Below are 24,523 nucleotides of genomic sequence, written 5' to 3'. Positions count from 1 at the left end.
TTCTTGCACTGCTTTTAAGAAGGGTTCATTTTTCAGGACCAGTTTCTTCTCTTGAAGAAAAAACTAAGAAAACACTCTTTAATATGTTCAACCCATGTTTCAAATTTGAGGACATTTTAGAAAAGCACAAGGATTACTATACAGAAAAGCTCAATGAGCTGATCAGACTTATTTTCAAGGATAACTTGACTGCAAGTGGAAAAACCTTTGTACATGTTTCAGACCTTTCAGTGGAATATAATAGCAAGCAAAGGATCGGCAAGAAATATGCCAATTTTGCAGATGAAGTAAAGCTTGTTATTAAAAATTATCCTCATGCAGGATGTTAGAGAAGAGTGTTGGCCTAGAGGAAACCCAATTGGAGATTAGAAGCCAGAGCTTGGGAGAGGAAACCAAGAGGAAACATATGGAAGTGATGCTAAAGAGGAGAAATTTACACCAGAAGAAGAAATAAAGTTAAGTGCATCTCTAGATATTAAGGAGATTAGATATACTAGCATAGTTCGAAGAGCTTTGTAAGATGATAATGCTCCAAAAGTGGAGAGTGATCTTGTTGTTCCTGTACTCCCATGTTTTTAGTTTGGGAGTGAAGAGTATGTGTTTTTGCATGACTTACGAATCATATTCAACATCATCAAGGGAAAACTACACACTTGTGCTTATTGCAAATGCCTATAGAGATAATGAGGGATTTGTTCAGCATGATGACAAGGATGAGTTTTCTCAAATTGAGGATGTGTTGACTAAGAATTTTGATCCCAGGAATGCATTAGAGTTATGCTTTGCCAAGGGTGATTAGATGTGATGAAATTAGATAGATGAGAAGAATGGATGGATGGATGTGGTGTGAATAGAGGTGATGAGAGGCTCTTCCATCAGACGAGGAGTTTGTTCGAATTCAAAAAGTGTCTTGGAATATCAGACGAGGGTGCCCCTAAGTTTGTAAAAAATGACTCTCCTACAGACAACAAGGATTGCTAAGAAAAAATCTCAATTGACCTATGCAAGGACGATATCTTAGTTTGGGCTGAAAATCCAAAGGTAATTCAAAACGGTTATAATCAATAGGTTTATGTAATATATCCAAGATAGGCATATCTTGTTGTTGAATAGGCAAAAACAATTAAGGCAAGCATAGCAATTACCTCAACTTGGTGGTGGAACAAACTAGGTAAGTTTTGATCACTTCCTGGTTCTGCTTAAAATCTTATATGCTCACCAGCATGTGGTCAATATTGTTGTATTATTGACATGTTCTGCACATTGCATCAGCATATAATAGCATGCATTAAGTCTGTATGATCCTATGAGTACTAGCTAAACTTGTGTATTGTCCCAGTTCTTGTATTTACATGTGTGCTACCACTTGTGATTCTTGCCACTAGAAAATAAAATTAACTAAAAATAAACAAAGTACCATCACACACACGATGTGGAAGTTCCATTACTAGTGGAATGCCCAAATCTATCCTGTGGTTTACCCTTTGTCAACCACATACTTTCAGATATTCACAGATTTACACATAAAATTAGCACATCTATCTTGTGGTTTACCCTTTGTCAACCACATACTTCATTGAATTTGCAAGGTATGGCCCTCACTTTGGCTTGCCCTTTGTTGCCCTCAAACCTCATAAGAATTATAAATTTATGTTTGCCTTTTTTAATAATACTAGACATGTCCACAATTACAAAATGTTGTCTTACTGCCTTATTTTTGCCCTCAATTTTCAATAGATCTAAAATGATATCAATTATACTTGGTCCCTTCCTTCATAATTTGCCACCTCTATCTATTTTTGGTTCAAGATACACATCTGTATTGTATGCTATAAGATTTACCCCTTGTCTCCACCTATACAGGAACTTGAAGAAGAGGTTGGAGAAACATTCAAAATCTTACTCCTAACTTTTACAAGGTGGATGAAGTTGTGATTGTTTTTAGGGGCTACAAAAGCATTGAGACCACTATCTTATAGGAAATGGCATTTGTCTTCCTCCTCCCCACAAGACTATTGTTGAAACAACACCAAGCAAATTAGTTGATATTTCCTCTTTAAGCTTGAACTGCTAATCACATTAGTTTTTTTTTAAATATATAAGTGATCTAACAAGGATGAGAATCTTATCAATTTGTTGGAACAAGAGACTAAGTTAGCTAAAGTAACTCTAATTTTACTCAAAGAACCTCAAACTATGGACATTGAAGATGCAAATGAGGTGGACCTTAAAAAAATAGCTCGTTTTGTACCCACTATGATTGTGGATAGATGTAGGTATTTATTCCTATGTGACCTTAAAGAAGAGCCTTTAAAATTTAAGGATGATGATGCCCTTGGTGAATTGTGATGTGTTGAGTACTCCCCCTCGGACACATGTTTGATGATTCTAATAACATGCTGTTCATGAAGGAGCAATTACTTAAATAGATTATTGGGCTTATTATGGATACAACAATTAAGGATGATAATTAGTATGATGCATTAGAGGGTGTGTAAGGCAAATTAGAATAACTACCAAAAACTCAAGCATGAAATAATCAAAGTGTACATCAGACAGCCTTAGACATCTATGTACATGCAGAAAAAAAAGACTCATTTGAGATAATCCTTCAAAATACCCTTTGATAGTTTAATGTTACCTTCCTAATGTTCTCACACATTGAAAGATTCACTTGATATGAATGTGTTCTATATCCAAGTAGGAGTATGCAAGGCATTTGGTAAAGATGCCTCCCTTGTATATACATTAGTCCACTACTAACAATATTGCTTATAATATTTCATGTAGAAATGTATTCTTATGGACCTAAAGCAATTCTAAAGTGTAAGAGCCATAGCGAAGCTTTTCCAAGTGTGCCAATAAACCTTACTTCCAATAATCATGTAATCCTCATGCTAGAGGACGTAGTACACCTTATGTTTAGAAGAGGTGCTCTTCCAAGAATCCTTAGGAAGTTTGCATTTAGTGTTGACCTTCTAGAAAGGTTGTCGAGGACCTTGGGAACACTCCCTCTTTGGGTATTGAAAAGCAAAGCTCAATAAGTGTTCTCTTTGAAGATGCCAAGCAAAAGGACTTATTTGTGGCATAAACATAATATCGATTTCAAAGATTAGGGGTGGAATGGACTCAAAAAAGATCCTCTTTTGCTCTTAATCCACTTCCTAGTAAAAAGAGATTTGAGATGGACCAATACATGGGAAGAGAGGAAGGCGGTAATGGAGTGCACAATTTATCCACAAGTACTAAAAAGTCCTCAAAACGTATTGGACAAGGGAAAAAAAGAGAGGTTAATGTTAGCCCAATGGCTAAACTAAAGGGTTCTTAAAAATAATGGGCTAATTCTTAGTCCTTTTGGAAAAACATTCACCCAAAATTTTATATATCTTTCATATATATATATATATATTCAACTTTAGCCCAACAACCGAAGGAGCCATATAGAAAACTCTACATCTGATTAAACAAACATCATTTCCTAAATTAAATGCTTACATATGGGATAATATAGAGTCTTCGATTTCATTTTCCATTAACATTACTCCATAATTTATAAATTCATCTTAATGTGAGATTATATTTGTTGATGTATTGAAAATATTTAAAAAACCTTTGAAAAAGATTGGCTAAATGTTTTATGCATATTCTTAACTCAGTTTTGGTTTAGATTGAATTTGGATAAACCTTAATATTACCTTGTAAAATAACTTTGAAAACTTGATCAGCCACATAACATTGCTTGATTACGTGTTTGCATTGTGCTTAAAATTCAATTCTTTCTCATTGGAACACCTTACTAGTTATACCATGTTGCCTTGTAGATCTTACAAAACCTCCAATGCCAACATGCAACAAAATAACCATCCAGCATACAACCTCAACGCATCTTCATTGACATATTCCGAAGGCAAAATCTACATCAAGAAGGGGGGTATGTAAACCCTTTCTAGAGACCTCTATGGCGTCGATGCCGACCATCGTATCATTTTCACCTCCTTTGGGCCATAGGTGACAGAATGGCTGGAATTCACCTAAAGCTATGTATTGTATATTTTACGTATATGCTCTCGCTGCTTATCTATAAAAGGTGCACTACGAGATTAAGGAGTTTAACTTACTATCTTTGGATGAGTGTTTACACTAGCCTTGGATGCTCAGGACCTAATTTTTAAGCTTTGGCTGCCCACTGTGTAAACCCTAGAAACGAATTAGATAAGGCCTCTTGTAACCAAAACCTTTCATTCTTTTATGTTAATTCAATAGATTACTCTTCTTCTCTACTATCTTATGCTATTTCTATTGCTATTACTTGCTTTCTTGTTGAGCTATTGTGTGCTTGCTTGCATGTATGTGAGAGAGTGAGTTGTGGAAGGGTCAAGCTTCCATTGGAGTGCAGTGGGGGTGGTAGTGGAGTGGAGATTTTGGGTGGTTTTGTGTAGCGATAATGCTACCTACAAGAAACCTAGGTAACTGGCTCTCACGAGGTGAGTGACACACCCCAATTTTATATTTGTGTGCTAGGCCATGGCATACTAGTTTCTTAGTTGAGTAGTTTGTGCTCCCGAGTGTGGTTGGGCAAATCCCCATGACATTAGGTTGTTCCCTATGTTCTTTCCATGGTGCCAGGGCTTCCCAAAGATAGGTTGTGTTACCATCGTACCACTGTTAACATGACCCAAGTCATTAACGTAGAAGAGGAAGATTGGGAGGAGAAGTGTGCCAAACTCTTGTTGGGCATGATCATAGAAAATAAAAGCTAATGCTCATAGACATGGGGGCTAGCCACAACCTCATGAGCACTATAGAAACTATCATTGACCCCCAAAAAAGTGCAAGTGAAAGGAGTTAACTCATTAGAAACCATATGCATATAGGAGCTTTCATTACCATGTTTGGAATTAGGAATAACCCCTTGGAAGGGAAGTTTTATGTCATGCCTACAGGTACCATGCATGAAGAAACTTCTTAGATGAGGATGGATGGGGAATAATCTTTGATGCCAAATTGACTGGGACTCATGAACTACTACCTTCTTGTAAATAGCCTCAGGATAGGTAACCGTTCTGAGATGACAAAAGAAGAGCCCATGTCTAGCAAAGCCTCAACATAGAATACCCGTTCTTCCAGTAAAGAAGAGCCCATGTCTAGCAAAGCCTCAACATAGAATACTCGTTCTTCCAGTAAAGAAGAACTAAGGCCAATCAAGCCACCAAAGTGAACCCTTACCATAAAAAAAGCCGAGCGAGGCTGATTCTTTACTTGCTAATGGATGGCTTCGACGTTGGAGAAGTTTCCAATGAGGGTTAACATGCCCCCCTTCCTGATGCAGATTTCGTCCTCAGAATATGTTGATGAATGTTTTTCGAGGTTGTTGCGATTTTATATTGGTGTTGGAAATGTCAAAGGTCTTGGGAGGTCTGCAAGGCAACATGGTACAATGAGCATAATGCAAAAATCAATCAAGCAGTGAGGAAAGATTTTTGTGACTGGTCAAATTTTTTAGTTAAGACAAGGGTAATATTAAGGTTGGCCCAAACTCGATCTAAACTAAGGAGTAAAAAGCAAGCCTTGGGTTATGAACTTAGTCTTGACACACTATCACTAAATGGTGAAACCATCTCTAGCTATTATCTCGCCTCATAAATGAAACTACTAAGTGATTATTTATAAGCATTCGTTTTGATACTAAAAATATAAAAGTAGGGCACCACCCTGCAGAGACCCAAGAAATGGCCCAGAGACCTCATAGAAGAGTATCTAAGAACCGATAAGTATCTCTACAAACAAGGGTTGGTGTTTTTTTAAAAGCCCTTTATTGATAGGTTTTTAGCCACAAGGTCCCATCCCATGTAGATCAAGGCTACGGTCCCAAGGCTCCATCACTAAGAGCCAAAAGTCCAACCTAGATCGCACATGGTGATGGTTATCAAGGCTATGGTCCCAATGCTCTATCAACTAAGAGCCAAAAGTCCTACCTACATCGCACATGGTAATGGTTATCTTCTTGTGGGATTTTTTTTTGTATTTTTACTTTGGTTTAAACTAGTTTCACTTTCACAATTCACCTAGAAGGCTCTATTCTAACTAAAGAGGTCACACTAAGGAAGGTGGAGTACTTGGCATACTCCTTTGGCTACTCTAAGGTTGATCTCAGGGCTCTGGTATACTAGGCAATAGTTTGAGTGCATCCTCACTGTGATATGTCATGGGTAGTATAGGTAAGGGAGCTAAGTAGCTACCATGAGCTAAGCTATCTAGGAAATCACCCACCACCATGCTCCAAAAGGGACAAGGAGTCAAAAATATTACTTCAATAAATGACGGTGTAAGTCCATACGTTCTTGCCCTGTTACGTACAACATGCAATGCCTACATGTAAAGCATGGTGCAAGGGGATGGAACTATAGGTAAAACAGGTCCACAAAGGTCGCTCCACAACATCTCTCCCCTACTGGTGCATAAAAATAGAGTGAGTGGGTCTGGAAAAGAGGAATACCTAACTGTCCTTGATAGTACCATTCCCGGCAATCACGATAGGGTCACTCGTGTCGGTCCACAAAAAGTCCATGCTCATGGCCTATAACATAGAGTCGTACTTCATTCTTTTGTTTTGACATGTGCTCTTTCTCATTATCCCTTTTTTTAATGGTTAGGTGTTATATTGCTATACAAGTTGGTGTAAGCTATATTGTCATGGGTAGCTTTTTCCAACAGGCTCCCTCTTGTTGATATGGACGAACTTTGTTGGGGAGAAAAATTTGGAGGGTAAAAGTAATGATATTAGCATAAGCCCCCCCTTCATGCTTTCTATCATACCTTGACCTCTCGGAAGGTATTGTAGGTTTTTTGTAACTATCCCTTCCAACTATGCTTCATCAATGTTTGTTGGCTACTAGGAGTGCCCTTTGTTCCTTGTTGTGGCATGTCGACTTCAAGCTTTAATGGTATAAAAGGGCTCTCATAAGATCAGATGAAGCTTATGGGTTCACCCTTATAGATGAGCCATGGGATCGGCATTTGCATAGTGGGTTGGTCTGGGCAAACTAATGGGGTTGGGGCTTAGATAGCTAACAATGGTTTTGTAACCTTTAGTAATGTAGAAGCTTCACCATTAATCACCATGTCTTGTGTGATAGGGTTTCTCCTTGGGATCCATACCTATTTGGCATTGGTTAGTGAAGGTTCTTTTACAATAGCTTTCCCTTTGATGGCATTTGAGCTATTGAAGCTTTTATCCATCTCACTGAGCAGACTTGGAAATTTGTAAGTGGTAGCAGTGAGACTAGTGATATACATTTATGTTTTGGTATCCAAATACAATGGTTATCCTCGTAGTAGCCTTGAGCTTTCAATAAGCATTTGGGTATCCATTTTGGGGTAACTTATAACTCGGACTTCCTGCGCCAATTCTTGTGTTGAGGTCCTCCTTACTTGGTCAGTTGAGGTGGTGTTGATGGAGAAATTTTGGGAACCCATTTCAAGGTAGATTTGGGTTGCCACTTTATAGCTCATCGTATCTGCTAGTTCTTTTGATATACAGGTGTTTGTTGTGCAGAGGTAAAAGAATCAAGAGTTTTTTGAATAGTGAACACTGAAGTGGAGGGAGTTTCCATAGATTTTCTGGATGTTGAAGCTTCCCTCCTTGCTGCATTCCTCGATAATAGTGAGAGTTAGCAGGGGTTTATAAGTAAATTGTTCAGCTATTCACTTACAACTACCCTTAAGCTAGGAATCATGAACTCCCAAAGAATTACTACCTCAATTCCATACACCATCTTAAATGGCGTGCAACCAATTGTAACTTTGTGTGATGTGTGATAGGCCCATAAAGCTGTTGTGAGTTTAGACTCCTAGTCAGTGCGTCGAGCCTCATCAGTATTTGTCAATATCGAAATAAGAACCTTGTTGGTGCTCTTTGCTTGGCCATTTTCCTGTGGGTAATATGGCATTGACTTATGGGGTGAGCGATCAACATGAATGTGTTAGTGAAATGCTTACCTTAATCACTCACTAGCTCAAATGGACATTCAAAGCAGGTAATGATGTTCTCATAAAGAAACTTAGCAGTTGCCATAGCATCTACTTTTCATGAATTTGTGGCAACAATGATGAAGTGTGCTTGTGTGTCACGTGCAATAGGACTAATAGGCCAATGAAATCTAAGCCCCATTTTTCAAAAGGTTGGTTGACTCTCTGACAGGATAAAGTGGCATCATGTCCTTCTTCTGTGGCTTTACACAACGTTGGCATTCGTCACATCCCTTGACAAATAGTGCATAATCTTTGAAGAGCATGGGCCAATAATACCCCAATTGGAGTATTTTTCTTGTTTTTGTAACATCACCTGTGAAGTGTCCTCCCAGCTATTCCCTAGTGTGCTCGTTTGATGATGTAGAAGTATCCTTACCTCATCTATAAAGAGTTCTGGCAATAAGTTAGTAAGGTGCACTCTCTAAATCTTTCATCAGTTCCTTTCCTTCGGGAAAACCATTGGCTAAAAAGTTAATTATTCTCTCACTCAATTTTGGAATAGCCTCAACCTTGGATATGTAGCATCTGGTAACTCGTCATCAACACTGATTGGTGCTTCGATATGCGGGATAGATGATCCACCATGACATGTTTCTTGCCAAGCCTCACAACCACTGTAAAATTAAACTCAAGAAGAATTAACAACCACCTTGCGATCCTTCCCGTGGAGTGTGTTTTGTTTACCAGATGCAACAAGGCTTAATGGAGTCAACATAGAAAACAAATTGTTAGGCAGCAGCAGTAGCAGGTAATGTCGAAATTTCTTTATTGCATAAACCATTAATACCCTTCACGCTCAGTGGTGGTGTAATTGATTTTAGCTTCATCTAGTTGCCGACTTGTAAAACTTATAGGATAGTCCAATTTGTGCTCCCTTGGCTGTGCTAGGACACATGGAATTGTAAAATTAGAGACATCAATGTGTACATGAAAGATGAGATCCCAGTTAGGTGTTCACAAGATTGGAACAGTGGCCAAGGCTTGCTTCAGCGCATCATAAGCTTGTTGACTCTCCTTGGTCCATATAAATACAATCAATATCTTGTACAAAGGACGAGCTCTTTCTGCATAGAAAAGAATAAACCAACAGTAGTAGCTGACATGGCCCATGAATCTCTAGACTCCCTTGTAGTTTGTTGGTGGGGGTAATTCCAAGATGACCTTGATTTTGATCTCATCATCAGTGGAAATCCCATTTTTAGACTCTATATGCCTAAGAATAACTTCGTGTTTCACCCAAAACTGGCATTTGTAGGGGTTTAAGGATATGCGATAAAATTGATATTTTTCCAACACCCTTTTTAGGCACGCTAGGTGCTCTTTCCAAGACAAAAGAATGCATAAATCATCCAAGAAGGCTTCGAGAAAATTTATTAATAATAAGTTCTTAAAAGAAATATTCATAAGTCTTTGGAACGTGGCTGGTGCATTGGTTAGAACAAATGGCATAACTCTGTAAGCATTTACACCATGCTCAATGACAAAGGATGTTTTGGCTTGGTCCTTAGGTGCGATCAAAATTTGATTATAGCTTAAGTATCCATCCAAAAATCTATAAGCCTCCTTGTAATTTGAGCACATGTTTTGAATATGGCAAGGGGTAGTGATCCCTACATGTGGCAACAGTCACTTTCTTGAGATCAACACACACTCTAACACTACAAGGGATCGGGCTCGTACCCGCGCTGCTAGCCACGGAAAATGACTTGTGAAAAAAAAAGTAGTGGGCCCGTGTATCAGCACATGTATAATTGTGGCCACACAGACATGCGTGTAAAAGCGCGTGTATCAGCACATGTATAATCGTGGCCACACAGACATGCGTGTAAAAGCGCGTGTATGATGCCCGTCAGATGCATTGATACACGGGCTTATACACGCATTTTACCAGTTTTGTTGCACCGATACACGCATGTTTAATAGATTTTCCGTGCATATAAACGCAACTTTGGTAGACTTTATGCGCATATACACGCGAACAGAGAGCAAAAATAAAAAAATCTAAAGAGTGGTATTTGGTGCCTGAAATCTATTCAGCATTCCAGCACCCAATAGCACTCTCTAGATTTTTTTTTGGGTGCATTGCACCATCCACGGAGAACATTTTGTGCATTGTCAATACACGATTCAATAACGACATTATCAATACACGATTCAATAACGACATTATCAATACACGATTCAAGAAAGACATGAATGCAATACTATCAAAATTTTATGTGTGCTGAAATAAGCCCATGGCTTTCATTATGTAAAAACATATATACAAGGGAGTCCATATGTCGAAGTAGCCCATGGCTTCAATATAAAAATATATATACAAAATCAAATTGGTTTGTCTAAAAAAGCCCATGGCTTCAGTTACAAAAATATATATACAACCACATCCTCAATACGGATGTGATACTATAAGTGTGAGTACTACTCAGACTCAGATGATGACGAGCTGCTCCCTCTAGGATCAGATGAGCTCACATCGGTATACATGTCTGAAGAGTAGTGCTCACCCTATCATTCACGTCTCTAGAGCAGGAGCAGGAGCAAGAGCAGCGGCGGCGGGTGGATCATCAGCGAGAGCGACAGGAGCATCAGCAGGTACAGTAGCAGCTTGTGCCTGTTCAAGTAATATATTATATATAAGTATATATATATGTAATTCAAAATTTAATAAACCAAAATCATTCGTTTAGAGGCTTTAGGTACCTGTCGATCGTACGGTCTCATGGTGGCCATCTCAAACTGCGCGTCCGTAATACGTCCCTCGATTTTGAAGAGGGCCCACATGTCACATCTGCTATGCCGGCGAGCATACGCAGTCTTGTGGGCTGTGAGCTTCCTCCCCATAACCCGTCTGTAATATACTCAACACAATTTGTAAGATTAAAACAATCAGCGCATCAATGAATTAAGTAAAAAATCAAATAAGGTGGCAAGATACTTACGAACTCTGCCTCACATGACTCGATGCCTCCAGATCCGAAATGCAAAGATCCAATGGTCTCCATTTGGATCCGTCGTGCCTCCACATGCTGCCTGCTCTTCACGCCACCCTCTGCTCATTTCTTTGCCTCCTTCCACTCGCGTTTGTGGGCAATGGGGCAGGTTTATCGGTAGGATAGCCACCCGCAGCTTGATTTACCCCATCATCATACGCGAGTTTCTTAAGGTGAGATCTTTTATTACTTAAGATCTCCCTTATTCGCATCCTTCCCCATACATCCAAGAATGTCGCATGTGGGGGATTGGGGTACCAACTATGTACAGCATCTATCACCTCCCCAACTAATCGGCTATTTTGATCTTTAAATTTAATAAAACAACTTCTATACAAGTTTGATACTACCCCCCACGCATGTATTCCATTACCTCTTTCCCCCTCGCATCCATCACTATCCCGCCCCTATCCGCTGTCACATCATAGTATATCTCTCCCTCTACCTCTCTCACCACCTCCTCATCCTTACTGTCTCCTCCAACTCTTCTCCCTCTATCTCCTCTCTCATCCCGTGCCCTACCACCTCCCCCACCAAAGCATCCGTCGCATCCTCCCCATCCTCCACTCCGACTCTCCCTACTACGGCGTCTTCTCTCCCTATTGTGGCGTCTGCTCTCCTCTATACTGCGGGTGGAGTCACGACTGGGGGATTGTGCACGTGACTGTGGACTTGACACTGAGTGTGACGGTGGTGGGTGTGAGAGGGAGTATGTGATGGTGGCTCTGTGAGCCCTGACGTGACGGTGCCTGGGAGGGGGTGCGTGAGTGTGTCTGAGAAGGGGTATGTCTCCTTGCCGGACTCGAACGCATAGAAGGTTGTGGAGTGACATGGGCACTCAGGAGCGGGGTGACTATACCAGGGAATCTAGGAGGAGGATGGGCATACATATACTGTGTAAGCTCAACTGGGCCAGGGTGGCGCCCAAAATGATTTAGCATCTCCATCATCCAAGTGCCGTACGCAAATGGATCGAATGAAGAACCTAGATCCATGAAGAATCTCTAAAAAGAATCCATTTGTATGCATCATGTATTATGAAGTGTATCATGCATCATGCATCATGAAGTGTATCACATGTAAAATCCCGTCCACCAGGATCGCGTGTATCTCCGCGTGAAAAAAACTGTCTAGCAGAGTACACGCAATTTTGCAAAAAAAAAGTACCGAAAAAAGGTCGCCTACCGACCAACGTCACTTTCGCATAAAGAAAATGACACTTGCATAAAGAAAAGGGACACTTGTAGGAAAGAGAAGAAAGGACGACAGAGACACTGAAAAGGGACATTTGCATAAAGAAAAGGAAGGGAAGAGACAGGACCAACTGACTCACCTCTTGACAAGTGAGTCTCCTTTTTGGCTTTTGTGTGCACCCGTGTGTATGCTCCTTTCACCCGCCTGTTTTGCAAGCTCCTTGCACTTGTGATGCTTTGGTGGCGACGAAGAAGATGAAATTGAAGAAAATGATAGGGTTTTAGAGTAGGCGACGGCTTTTGTTTTAAGTATGACATTGATCGCTGCGTGTATGATCGCGTGTATGGTAACATTGCAGCGTAAATACACGCATTTTGACACAAGGTAAACGCATAAATACACATGGTTATACACGCGATACAGAGACTTTTTATACGTTGATTAAAAACTATATGGTAACATTGCAGCGTAAATACACGCATTTTGACACAGGGTAAACGCATAGATACACATGGTTATACACGCGATACAGAGACTTTTTATACTTTGATTAAAAACTGATTATGATTATGTATTTGCTCTTTTGTACACAGAATGTCATCAACCTCCTCAAGCAGTTCTGGTGAAGATGAGACAATGCATCATTGTAATCGCGATGTGTGGTTGGGACAAAGGATCGTGTATGTGTAATTGATGTCAAGGATGCATTGTATGAGCGCGTTGAATTACCTTGAATCACATCTCCATGTATGGAGAATGGAATCAAATAGGTTTAGAGGTGAGAAGATGTAAATTGATAGTATCCAAATGACTCATGGTGTCCAAATTAATGGAGTTGTTAATATATATACTCTAATTGGAGTAGGATGCAGTACCACACCCTAACATGGTGCCCTACACTTGACGAGAGCATGCAAAGCGTCGACGAGATGATGCTGGAGCTTCGGGATCTATTGTCAGAGATGAGTGTGGGAAAGGGATGACAATAGCCCTACACCCCACGAAGTCGTGGAAGAGGAAGTGTTTGATGATATGGTGCGGCATCTTTTTAGGGATGATCCCAAAGGTATGGACGACGATGAAACTGATCAAGAGCATCTTTACAAGGCTTCATCGACACCAGTATTTGAAGGGTGCACATTCTCTATTTTACGTGCTTGACTTGAATTACTCAATCTACAAACAGTTTATGGATGGAACAATGCAAGTCTTGACGCATTATTGAAGTAAGCATTCTAACTTGCAAATTTGAATTAGTGGTTAAGAGTTTCACATTATTGATGATATTGGATGCAGGCTATTATCAAACATGCTTCTCCAAAAGGGTATAGACTATCCACCTCAAGAGACATAGCGAGGCGCTATGTGACATCTCTTGGAGGATTGGATTATGATCGCATACATATATGCATCACTGATTGCATTCTCTTTCGTGGGACGCATAAGGAGGCTCGACATTGTCCCACTTGTGGTGAAGCAAGGTATAGAACAGATGTGAAGAGTTTTGATGTATCTCGTAAAGTCTTGTACGTTGAAATTAACTTTTGTAATGCCTCAAACCATATATGAAATGTTCTCTTATGTGTGCAGTTCATACTACCTACTAGCATCGACCTTGTGCAAACAAGAGTTTGAAAAAATATATTTATAAGATGGGCGAGCTTGTGAGGTATGTAAAACCCATGTCAGATCACCCTTCATTATACCTTGCACTTTGATTTGATAGTTTTTCAAAATGAACGTGCATGAGGCCAGGTATAACGTACTATTCATTTGTTTTTCAGATATGTTAGTTCCAAAGTAATTGATCCAGCCATGTTGGATGATGTGCGCATTATGGCAGTGGAGGTGGTTTGTTTGGTAGAGGAAACTTTTCCGCGAACCATTCTCACAAGCCAACTACATCTCATTGTGCATTTGGTGGACGAAATTGCTTTATGTGGCACTGTGCATGCACGTTGGATGTTCTTCCTAGAGCGCTTCATGAAGACCTTAAAAGACTTTGTGAGGCAAAGTGCAAGGCCCGAAGGAAGCATGGCCGAGGGTTGGTTGATACAAGAGTGTCTTATATATATTTCAGAATTTCTTAGTCAAGTGGACAGCTCTTTGCCGCGACTATGGAGCAATGAAGAGGACTTAAGGATGACCTCTATTGTGCCTCAAGGAAAAGGACAGAGTAAAGTAATTGACAGAGCATTGATTGATGATCTCAATTTCACTTGCATTCTTAATAGTGATGTGATGAGCAGATGGGTTACAAGATATGAGGATGCAAAGACAAGAAGACAAGCAGAAAGAGCTCTCTTTTGGAGAGGCAACATGGCTCTCGTAAGGCGTACCCTAAGCATCTAGCAACACTTCTGAATGATATCTATGTTGATTGGTTGCATGAGGAAATGGAGAGAGTAGAGAGAGACGAGGGGCTGCATATCACAGTGAAAGAATGGGATTATGCACAAGGATGCATGTTAAAGGTACATAGAACTAATGTTTTGCATTAGTTGTAAGTGATTTGCTTTTAATATTTATTCACATTGCTTACACAAATATTGCTTCTATTTTGGTCCAGTGCACTATGTTCAATGCTATATGGTGTGAAGGAAGGCATTTTCGAAACACAAAGAATTGATGATGATGATAAGAGGAATACACAAGATTGTGGTGTCATTAGTAGCTTTGAGGGAGCCAATGGAAAAATGGATGATTATTGTGGCACAATCCAAGACATATTTAGGCTTGACTTTCGTCGTTTCTTTGTGTATGTTTTGGATGTCAAATGGCAAATGAACGTGGTGGAAAAAGGGCCTAATGCAACGATAAAACGCCATGCAAGTGGCTATGTAACTATTGACTCTACAAAGTTTTGGCAAACAAAAAGGATAGGCTCGTATTGCCACAACAATGTGAGCAGGTATGCGTTTTTTTACTAATGTGCTTCATGTACATATATATATCTAAGCTCACGTACCCCTTGACTTTTGATATGCTAATACATTGTAGTATGTGTATTTGAGTAGGTTATCTATCTGCCAATGGTGCATGACACTAAATGGTGGTACGTCATCCCTATTGCACCACATTCCAAAGTGATGTACAATACATTCACTGATATGGAGCATATGGAGGATGTAGCAGGCCGCAATGAAGATGATGTCAAACATGCCAATGAAGATATTGTGATCGATGATCAAGAAATAAGAGATGATCATGATAATGAGGATGAGCGTGCCATTTCTCATGATCATGAGGATGACCCTACCATTGATATGATAGTGATGTTGATTAGGATGATCAGGGCATCCATACCATTATCAATGGACAGAATATCGATAGTGGAATAAATTTAATCATAGCCTTACAAATTGATCAAATGGATATTGATGTTGATTGTTTGGCAAGGATGGATCTTATTGAAGATGAGATTGAATCCTAACCAATCCATCATTGTATCGTTCTAAATTGATGACAATTCTATTGTATATGTTGTCTTTTAATTATCATCTCATGATTTGTTTTTGAATATATATTGTTGTAAATGCATATAGTGGGATTGTGTAATGATATATATTGTAATGTACTATGAGATGGTTTATATTTTTTTAAAGGTATGGATTTTTTTCTTAAATAATATTTGCTCTTGCGTTTAATAAAGCATGTATATCTATGTCTAAAACACAGTGTTTACGCGTACATACACGCTCTATTACACACGTTTATGAACTCAAAATACACGCGAATTTAGAAGACATATACATGTGTCCGATATTACTCATATACATGCGCGACCATACACGCGCCCGTAACTTATCGCGTGTATCGAACGCGTGTATGGAAGCATTGTCTTGTAGTGTAAGTTTTCCATTCTTCTTAGGCACAACCACAATGGGTGAGACCCATTTTGAGTGTTCAATCTCATAGACAAATCCACACTCAATGAGTTTATCGATCTCTTCCTTAACAATGCTTGCATATTTGGGATTCATTAGATAGGGTCACTGTTGGACTGGTTTAGCTTTGAGTACCATGGGGATGATGTGTTGTACCACCTCTGTGAAAACTTCCTTCATATCATGGTATGTCCATGCAAAGCAACCCTATACTCCTTGAGGAGAACTACGAGTTCAACCTTCTCAACCTTATTTAGTCCCTAGCTATGTAGATAGGCTTAGGATCTTCTTCAGGTTCAGCCAAGTCTACTTCGTTAACCTCTACAGGCCCATCATAGACTCCTCCACTCTCACATGTGGGGTTATGTTTAGCATTATCAAACATTAACTTACATTCCTCTATGGTGTATGACTTACATTAACTTACATTCCTCTACGGTGTATGACTTGTAATGCTCAAGTGCTGGGTGGTGCAAATCAAACTCATTTTCTTTTCCTTCGTCTCGTCAGCTGCTTTAACTGTAGCCTTAGCCTCTTGTTTCTTCTGTGTGAGTTCACAATTTTGTTTCCTTCTAGCTGAGCGACTCGATTTTGATTCACTAAAGACTTCCACCTTAGCTATATCAATTGGGGGTAGTCTACAATACTTGACCTTTCGTAACTCCTTTGTCTAATTGTCTATAACTTTCGATGTAAGTCAACTACACCCATGTACTAGAGCCATTGGGTAGTAGTAGTTGTTCTTTCTTGAAGCCTTTTATGATGATTCACTGCATAGCGTTTACATCTCTGCCATCTTTCCTTGGCATCTTGAAGAACTTTATGCCTTTCTTTAGATAGGGAATCCATATCACATTCGAAGCTACTCCTTGCAGTTTCTTTGGATGTCGTGGGCTCTATTTTTCTTGTGTGACTGAGGAGTTGGTGTCACTTTTAGTCTCTATTTCAGACCCCTCACCACTATTGGTGCTTGAGCTTGAGTCATCCCATGTGGACTCAAGTTCACCCATAACCAATCCCCGGACTCCCATTACTATAATGCCCTTGGCGGCGTCACTGGTTGTTATGCATTGGATTCATCACCTTCAAAGTATTGACCCAATTTATTCAATTGAATTTTGACCATTGAATTAGTGTACTCATTTTCTACTTGGGTTCTTGGATCTTCTATGACTTGGGTCGATGAATTTCCATAATAGGGTTGAGTCGTGGGTTTCTACAAATGGTAGTAGTTCTATGTTGAGTTCTCCATTTAAAAGAGCTTTCAACACTCTAAAGCGTTCAAGATGTCCCCACAAGTGTGTAGTCATCATGGTCTTTGTTTCAGAAGCCATAAACTCCAACAATTTAGGGTTCATGAAAAGATGCAGGGGAGAAGAGAGCTTGAGCTCTTGCAAGCACACACACACTCACAAAACCCTAATAGAGAACACACAAGGTGAGAGGCTGAAAATCTTCTTCTTCTTTACTCAACACTCAACACATCATATACAAAGATAAGAGTACACACATATGAAAAGGTACTCAAATAGGGTTCTCTATAGTGTGAAACCAAGTAAATGAGCTGGCGCTATAACTATGCCAGTCTTCTCTATAATGGCTGTCACACAGCCTGTCATCCCATCGGCTGCATATCACCCATGACCTCATCACCAACCATGCTAGTGCCGTAAGTGTGGGGCCTATCCCCCAGGCGGGTCATTAGTGTGTCCACCGCCTCGAGGATGAGCTCGATATCTCAACACTCCCCCTCGAGCTCAACTCCATCTCATGTACACCAAGCAAAGCCCTGAATCTGCGCAGCTTCTCTGTACCCAATGCTTTGGTGAAGATGTCAGCTACCTGATCCTGTGTGCGGAACAAGGTCAAGGTCTCCTGCCAAGACCTTCTCTCTAACAAAATGGTAGTGGACCTCTATATGCTTCGTGCGAGCATGAAAAAACTGGGTTCCTGGCCAACTGTATACTGCTAATGTTGTCACAAAAAATGACAACTTGTCTATCCACTGATAGACAAGTTGTCACAAAAAATGACAACTTGTCGACCCAAATCTGCAACAAGTAGCTTTCTCAACCAAGCTACCTCACATGCTGTCATAGCAGCACCTCTGTACTTGGCCTCTGTAGTACTAGATAGAGCAACCGTAGGCTGCTTCTTGCTGCTCCAAGTCACAGCAGCACTCCCCAAAGAAAACATGAAACCACTAGTAGATCTTCTATCTGAGATACTACCAACCCAATCAGCATCTGTGTACCCATGTACACATGTATCTCTGTCCCAGTTTCATAATATAGTCCACAATGTGCAAAGTAGACCTCACATACCTCAGTATGCGTCTCAATGCATGCAAATGCGACTTTCGAGGAACTTGCATAAACTGACTCACCAACCCAACAACATAGCTCAAATCTGGCCTAGTGATCATCATCATGTAGATCAAGCTTCCTACTATGTGCCTGTACATAGTAGGATCCTCCACCAAAATCTCTCCTGAATCTGCACTCAACTTGCCATTTTGATCCAATGGCACTAAGATAGGCTTACAGCTTGTCATACCATACTTGGACAACATGTCCAAGTATAGGCTTACAGCTTGTCATACCATACTTGGACAACATGTCCAAGTATAGGCTTACAGCTTGTCATACCATACTTGGACAACATGTCCAAGCCATACTGTCTCTGTAGTAATCCAATACCATGTGGTGACCTAATCACCTCAATGTCCAAGAAATATCTGAGCTCCCCCAGATCCTTCATCTCAAACTTCTGCCGAAGTAAGATCTTTACATCAAAGATCTCTGCATCATCATGGTCCCCCGTAATGATCAAGTCATCTACATAGATGACAACAAGCACAACCCCTCTATCACCATGTCTCACATACAACGAGAAATCTGCATTGGCTACATGAAAGCGAATAGTGACAAGATATTCAGAAATCTTGTCAGACCATGCTCTTGGTGCTTGTTTTAAGCCATACAAGGCTTTCTTCAACCTGCAAACATGCTCGGGGTGACTCACATCCTCATAACCAGGTGGCTGCAACATATACACCTCTTCCTGCTGCAAATCCCCATGCAAGAATGCATTCTTTACATCCATCTGATGTAAAGACCATTTCTTTGACACAGCCACTGCTATCACAACTCTCACTGTTGCCATCTTGGCAATTGGGCTGAAAGTTTCCTCATAATCAATGCCATATGTCTGTGCATATCCTTTGGTTGCCAATCTAGCCTTGTACCTGCTTATGCTTCCATCACTGCCACTTGCATCCAATGGCTTTCTTGCCTTCAATCAATTGCACTAAATCCCAAGTCTCATTTCCATATAGTGCATCCATCTCCTCATCCATAGCTTTCTCCCAACACACATTTCCAACAGCCTCATCAATGCATGTGGGCTCTACAACCTGCACAACTTTTGCCGTGTATGCATAGTGATGTGCCACACATAACCATCATAAGTAAACCTCTGCACGGGATTCTTCACTCTCCCAGATCTTCTTAGCTTTGCATTCATGGCTTTCATAGCCTTCTTTACACCAGGGGTTCTCATAGCTGGTATCCCAAGCTCCTCATCAAGGCTCATCTCTGAGCCACTAGTCAACATGAGAATGCCCTGCAGAAATGTCAGGCATACTAAGGGGCTCAACCACTTTCTCTTTGCCTTTATGTGATGTACTAATCACATTTGCAGGACTGGTATTATGACGCAACCTGCCACTCCATGGTCTATCAACAATTGAACCACTCGATGAGGACTCTCCTAGTCCACTCAAAGATTGTGATTGCTGACTTGCATTCTGTGCAACCACATTTCCACTCACATCAGCCCCAACAGCTTCTTTTTCAGCAGCATACCAGCTGCTCATCTCATCAAAGACAGCATCCTTGCTTACCCTCAACTCATGTGTAGCAGGGTTATAACACCTGTATCCCTTTTGCTCAAGGGAATATCCAGTAAACACACATTTTTCAGCTTTTGGATCCAGCTTAGTTCTCAGCTCATCTGGCACATGCACATATGCAATGCATCCAAAGACTTTCAGATGAGACAAATCAGGTTTTCTGCCAGTAAACCTCTCCTCTCTGGAGTTACATCATGTATGGCTGTAGTTGGATGGCTGTAGTTGGAGTCCTGTTCATGATGTAAACTGTTGTAGAAACAGCCTCAGCCCAATAGCTATGCGGCATATTCTTCTCTTCCATCAATGCTCGCGCAATCTCAGTAATGTGCCTGTTTTTTTGCTTAGCAACTCCATTTTGTTGCGGAGTGTATCTGCATGTAAACTGTCTCTCCGAATACCATTTTTCTTCAAAAATTCAGAGAACTCATTGGAGAAGTACTCTCCCCCTCCATCTGACCTTAGGCACTTTACATATTTCCCTGATTGCTTTTCAACCATAACTCTGAAATTCTGAAAATGAGTGAACACCTCACTCTTCTCCTTCATGAAGTATACCCACACTTTCCTTGTGTGTCATCAATAAATGTCTGCAGCCTCCCATAGACATGGTCTTCGTAGGACCCCATACATCTGAATATACAACATCTAGTGCATTTCTGCTCACATTTCTGTTACGTGGAAATACATGCTTTGTTTGCTTTCCAAATTGGCATGCTTCACATATTCTCTGCATACCTTCAACTTTAAACTTTGGCAGCCCTGTCACAATTCCTTTAGTCTGCATAGACTTCATTCTCTGCACATTCACATGTCCAATTCTTTTATACCAACAAATGTCTATGTTTGCAACAATTCCTGAACCATTTGCAAACATCGCAGTACTCACTTCAGGCATGTTTACATGGGTGAAAGCATGTATAGGTGGTACCACTTTTTTCACCTTTTGGTGGTACCACCAATAGCCCCTAAAAGGAGGGAAGTTTAGTGTTTTTAAAATTAGTAATATGGAAAATAGTGGGCCATCATAAAATTAAAGCATGCAAGGATTGGGCCACCCTCTTTAAAGCATGCATTGATTTGGCCTATCGTCGTCGCGCGTGCCCCCCTTCTCCCTCTACTCCTCTTCTCCCTCTGCTCCGTTCCTGCATTCCCTCTCACCAAGCGAGCTTCCTACCCATTGATCCCTCTACTTCCTCGCATCACTCACGGTTTCACCGTTTCACAGTCGTGTGCGCAGAGATGAGTGATCCCACCCCCAAGAAGAACACCCCCCTAGGAGGTGCAAGAGACCCTTTGGGGATGCTGACTCAGTCGTGCAGACCCCTTCACCGATGCCAGAGCAAGGTGAAGCTTCCCAGACAACATGCGGCCCCCCAACAGCAGAAAAGTCCGCTCGGAAAGGTATTGTGCTCCTCTTCCATGTCTGCTGCATGCACATATCCTTCTTACACATCTCCTCCATTGGCTTTTGTTTGCACATTGTTTTCCTGTCAATGCATGCTCCCCTTGAGAACCAACATTTGCTTGTTCTCTTATTGACAACGTCATCTGAGTACCCCAAGCTCTCCCATTTTTGCTACTTAGCAGCTGAGTTGCATGCTGAGTACGGCTTGAGCATGGAGGGCAAGCTGCCCAAAGACCTTACTGTCGAGGATTTGCCACCTGAGGAGTGGCTGACTATCTTCAAAGTTCCCGATGAAAAGAAGAAGACAAGGTCTTCTTGCATATGGTGCTTGTAGGATCACCTATACGACGCTTGCCATCTTTTGTATCAGAAAGTGTACCAAGCTGCCCCCTCTAATGGGAAACTAATGACAAAGTTTGCTAGGGGGTTTTCCTTTGAGAATTGTGCAGCTGCTAAAGCTCAACCCGAAAGTCACAAGTTTGCATGGGCTATGGTGGGTGGTATGGTCTTGGAGAATGTGAAGGCTCAACGGGGAGGTTTGAATCGCAAAGTTTGCAAGTTCATGTCCGATTACGGTGTTTCTGTCTTATATGGACAAACAGAGCATGCTGTTGACTCCTACGCCTTGACAGTGTCTAATCACCTTGCAAAACCGACTGAGGTTGCATCCCAGCCCCTATACATAGAATGGTTAGGTAGAATTGCTGAAGATCTTGATGGGCAGGCCCATATTGCTGAAGCAAAGGTTGGTTCTGCTAAATTGGTCTTAGCATAGGAGGGATTTGTGGCTACGCAACGAAGGCACCTATTCGGCCTATGCCCCGATTATAGTAGAGATGGAGAGACTTAGAGCAGACATGGAGATATTAAAAGCATCTCCCCTAGAAAATGAAGCTCTCATTCTGAAGAAGAAAGCTGAGATAGGAGTGCTAGAGAGGGTGGTCTCAGTGGCTTCTGGTGCTGTGACGTCTGCTGTAAAGGTGCTAAGACCACTTGCAAGTGCTAAGGCCACTTGTAAGTGTTCATGCCTTTTGCAAGTTCTAAGACCACTTGCAAGTGTTCATACCACTTGCAAGTGCCTAGGAAGCACTTGGAAGCACTTGGAAGCACTTGGAAGTGCTTAGAAGCACACTTAGAAGCACTTAGAAGCACACACTTAGAAGCACTTGGAAGCACTTAGAAGCACACATCTAGGCCACTAGCGAAGTTCAAGACCACTTGTTGCAAGTGTTCATACCGCTTTCAAGTGCTCATACCACTTGTAAGTTCTTAAAACACTAGCAAAAGCACAAAGAACATACAATTTCTAAGACCTTTAATAGGTGCTTAGAACACTTGGAAGAGCCACTTGCAAGTGGTTGCATCTTTTGTAAGTGCTTAGACCACTTTCAAGTGCTTAGACCACTCACTGGTGCTTAGACCTTAGGGCACTACACAGACCACTGACAGGTGCTCAAACCACTTACCCTTCTAGTGCCTACCCCGCCTGCCAAGTCTGTCCTAGGTGCTGACACTGTCCTCATTGGTGGATCTTGTGTGGCCTGTGGCCAGCTGCTGCTGTCAAGCAAACGTGCGGTCGGCGTTTATTATCTGCCATGTGCCCACAAGTACCGCCCCTTTTGCTTTTCCATTGTCTGTGCGACTGAGCCCAAGTGCATTGTTCTGAACTGTTCATGGGAGATACCACTTGTAGCAAGATGTTGGGCACTTGGGAATGCATATGAGGAGTTCATAGGTAAGGCATGCCTCTTTCATAGGACATGATTCATGCGACTTTTGATATGTACAGTAATTGTCTATTATGTCTCAGGTGAGCCAGAGGCTGCTGGCGAGGGGGTGGACCCAGCCGCTTCCACCTCGTCCATGCGTGATGTGGACGCCCCCTTCAACCTAGACGCCTTGATGTTGAAATACAAAAACTTTGAGGGTTGTAGTCTGTCTGCTGAAAAAACTGATGTGCTTGGTGATGGAGGCATCCTGATGGAGACACCTGGTTCTGAGATCACACAAGGTAATTTTGGTTGTTGTAACATGTTATCCTCAGACATGATTATCCCATGATCATTGTGATCATATTAACTACATGTGCTCCTAACTTGATTTCCTATTGCTATCCCAGGTACTGATGTCATTAAGACATTAAGTCATGTTAGTGCTCCAGCTGGAGAGCCCAGCCGCGTCGACAAAGGTATACATGCTGAAGAGGAGTTGGACCCAGATATGGAAGAGACCCTCCAATTTGTTTTGCAGGAGAGCTGCGGAAGAAGAAGAAAAGGCAGGTGGAGGATGGGCCTCTTTGCGACCCCAAGAAAAGTACTAACCCAATTTTCCCCAAAGCCCAGCATGCAAGAAGCTTTAGCTTCTTGCAACTTTGTAGCTTTTTGCTCATGCAAACCGCATTATTTTACGGCAATTTAATATATAAGTCCTTTGTCTCAGTGTCTTTGCGTGTCCTGACCATCTTAATTGTTGTGCATGTAGTTAAAATTCAAGTTCTTGGCTCGAAAACCCTACCACATACTGATGAGGTAGAGCACATTGAGCACTGTCCTCCACGCTATCAATTTCGACGCTTCAATGACTCTCAAGACCTGGCAGTCGTTGTTGACTTCAACAAGGTTCTTTTGTGTGTGCACGATAAGCGCAGGACAGAGATTCCCCCAAATGTCTCAACGTTGTACTTTTCCAAAGTCCGTGAGGATGAGAACATCACCTATTACATACGGCAGGATGATGCAGAGGTGTTCTTACTTGCGTTGAGTCAGGTTGCAGAGGTATTTGTGTGGACCTCCCACAGAGGCAGGAAATTGGAGACAGCCATGGATAAGTTCCTGCCTCAAGCCAAGAAATGCATGAGTGGATGGCTATCACAAACCGCTTGCCATGTTTGCACTTGGCGCTTTGATATCCCTCCTAGGCCAATGTTCTTGAAAAACCTGGATACCTTCTCGCATCTTTTCCCGAAATTCAATAAGACAAATACACGTGCTAGATGACTCAGTGTATAAAATGTACTCTAATGATCCTGCATGCTATGTGATCCTTCTTGGAAGTGGAGAAGCAGACTGAGGGGCAGTGGGAAAATTTTCTGAAACACGAT

Source organism: Cibotium barometz, chromosome 19 (genome assembly GCF_041138505.1).
Source record: "Cibotium barometz isolate CiBa-2024 chromosome 19, ASM4113850v1, whole genome shotgun sequence".
Classification (NCBI taxonomy): Eukaryota; Viridiplantae; Streptophyta; class Polypodiopsida; order Cyatheales; family Cibotiaceae; genus Cibotium; species Cibotium barometz.
Note: the sequence above shows the minus strand (reverse complement) of the source record.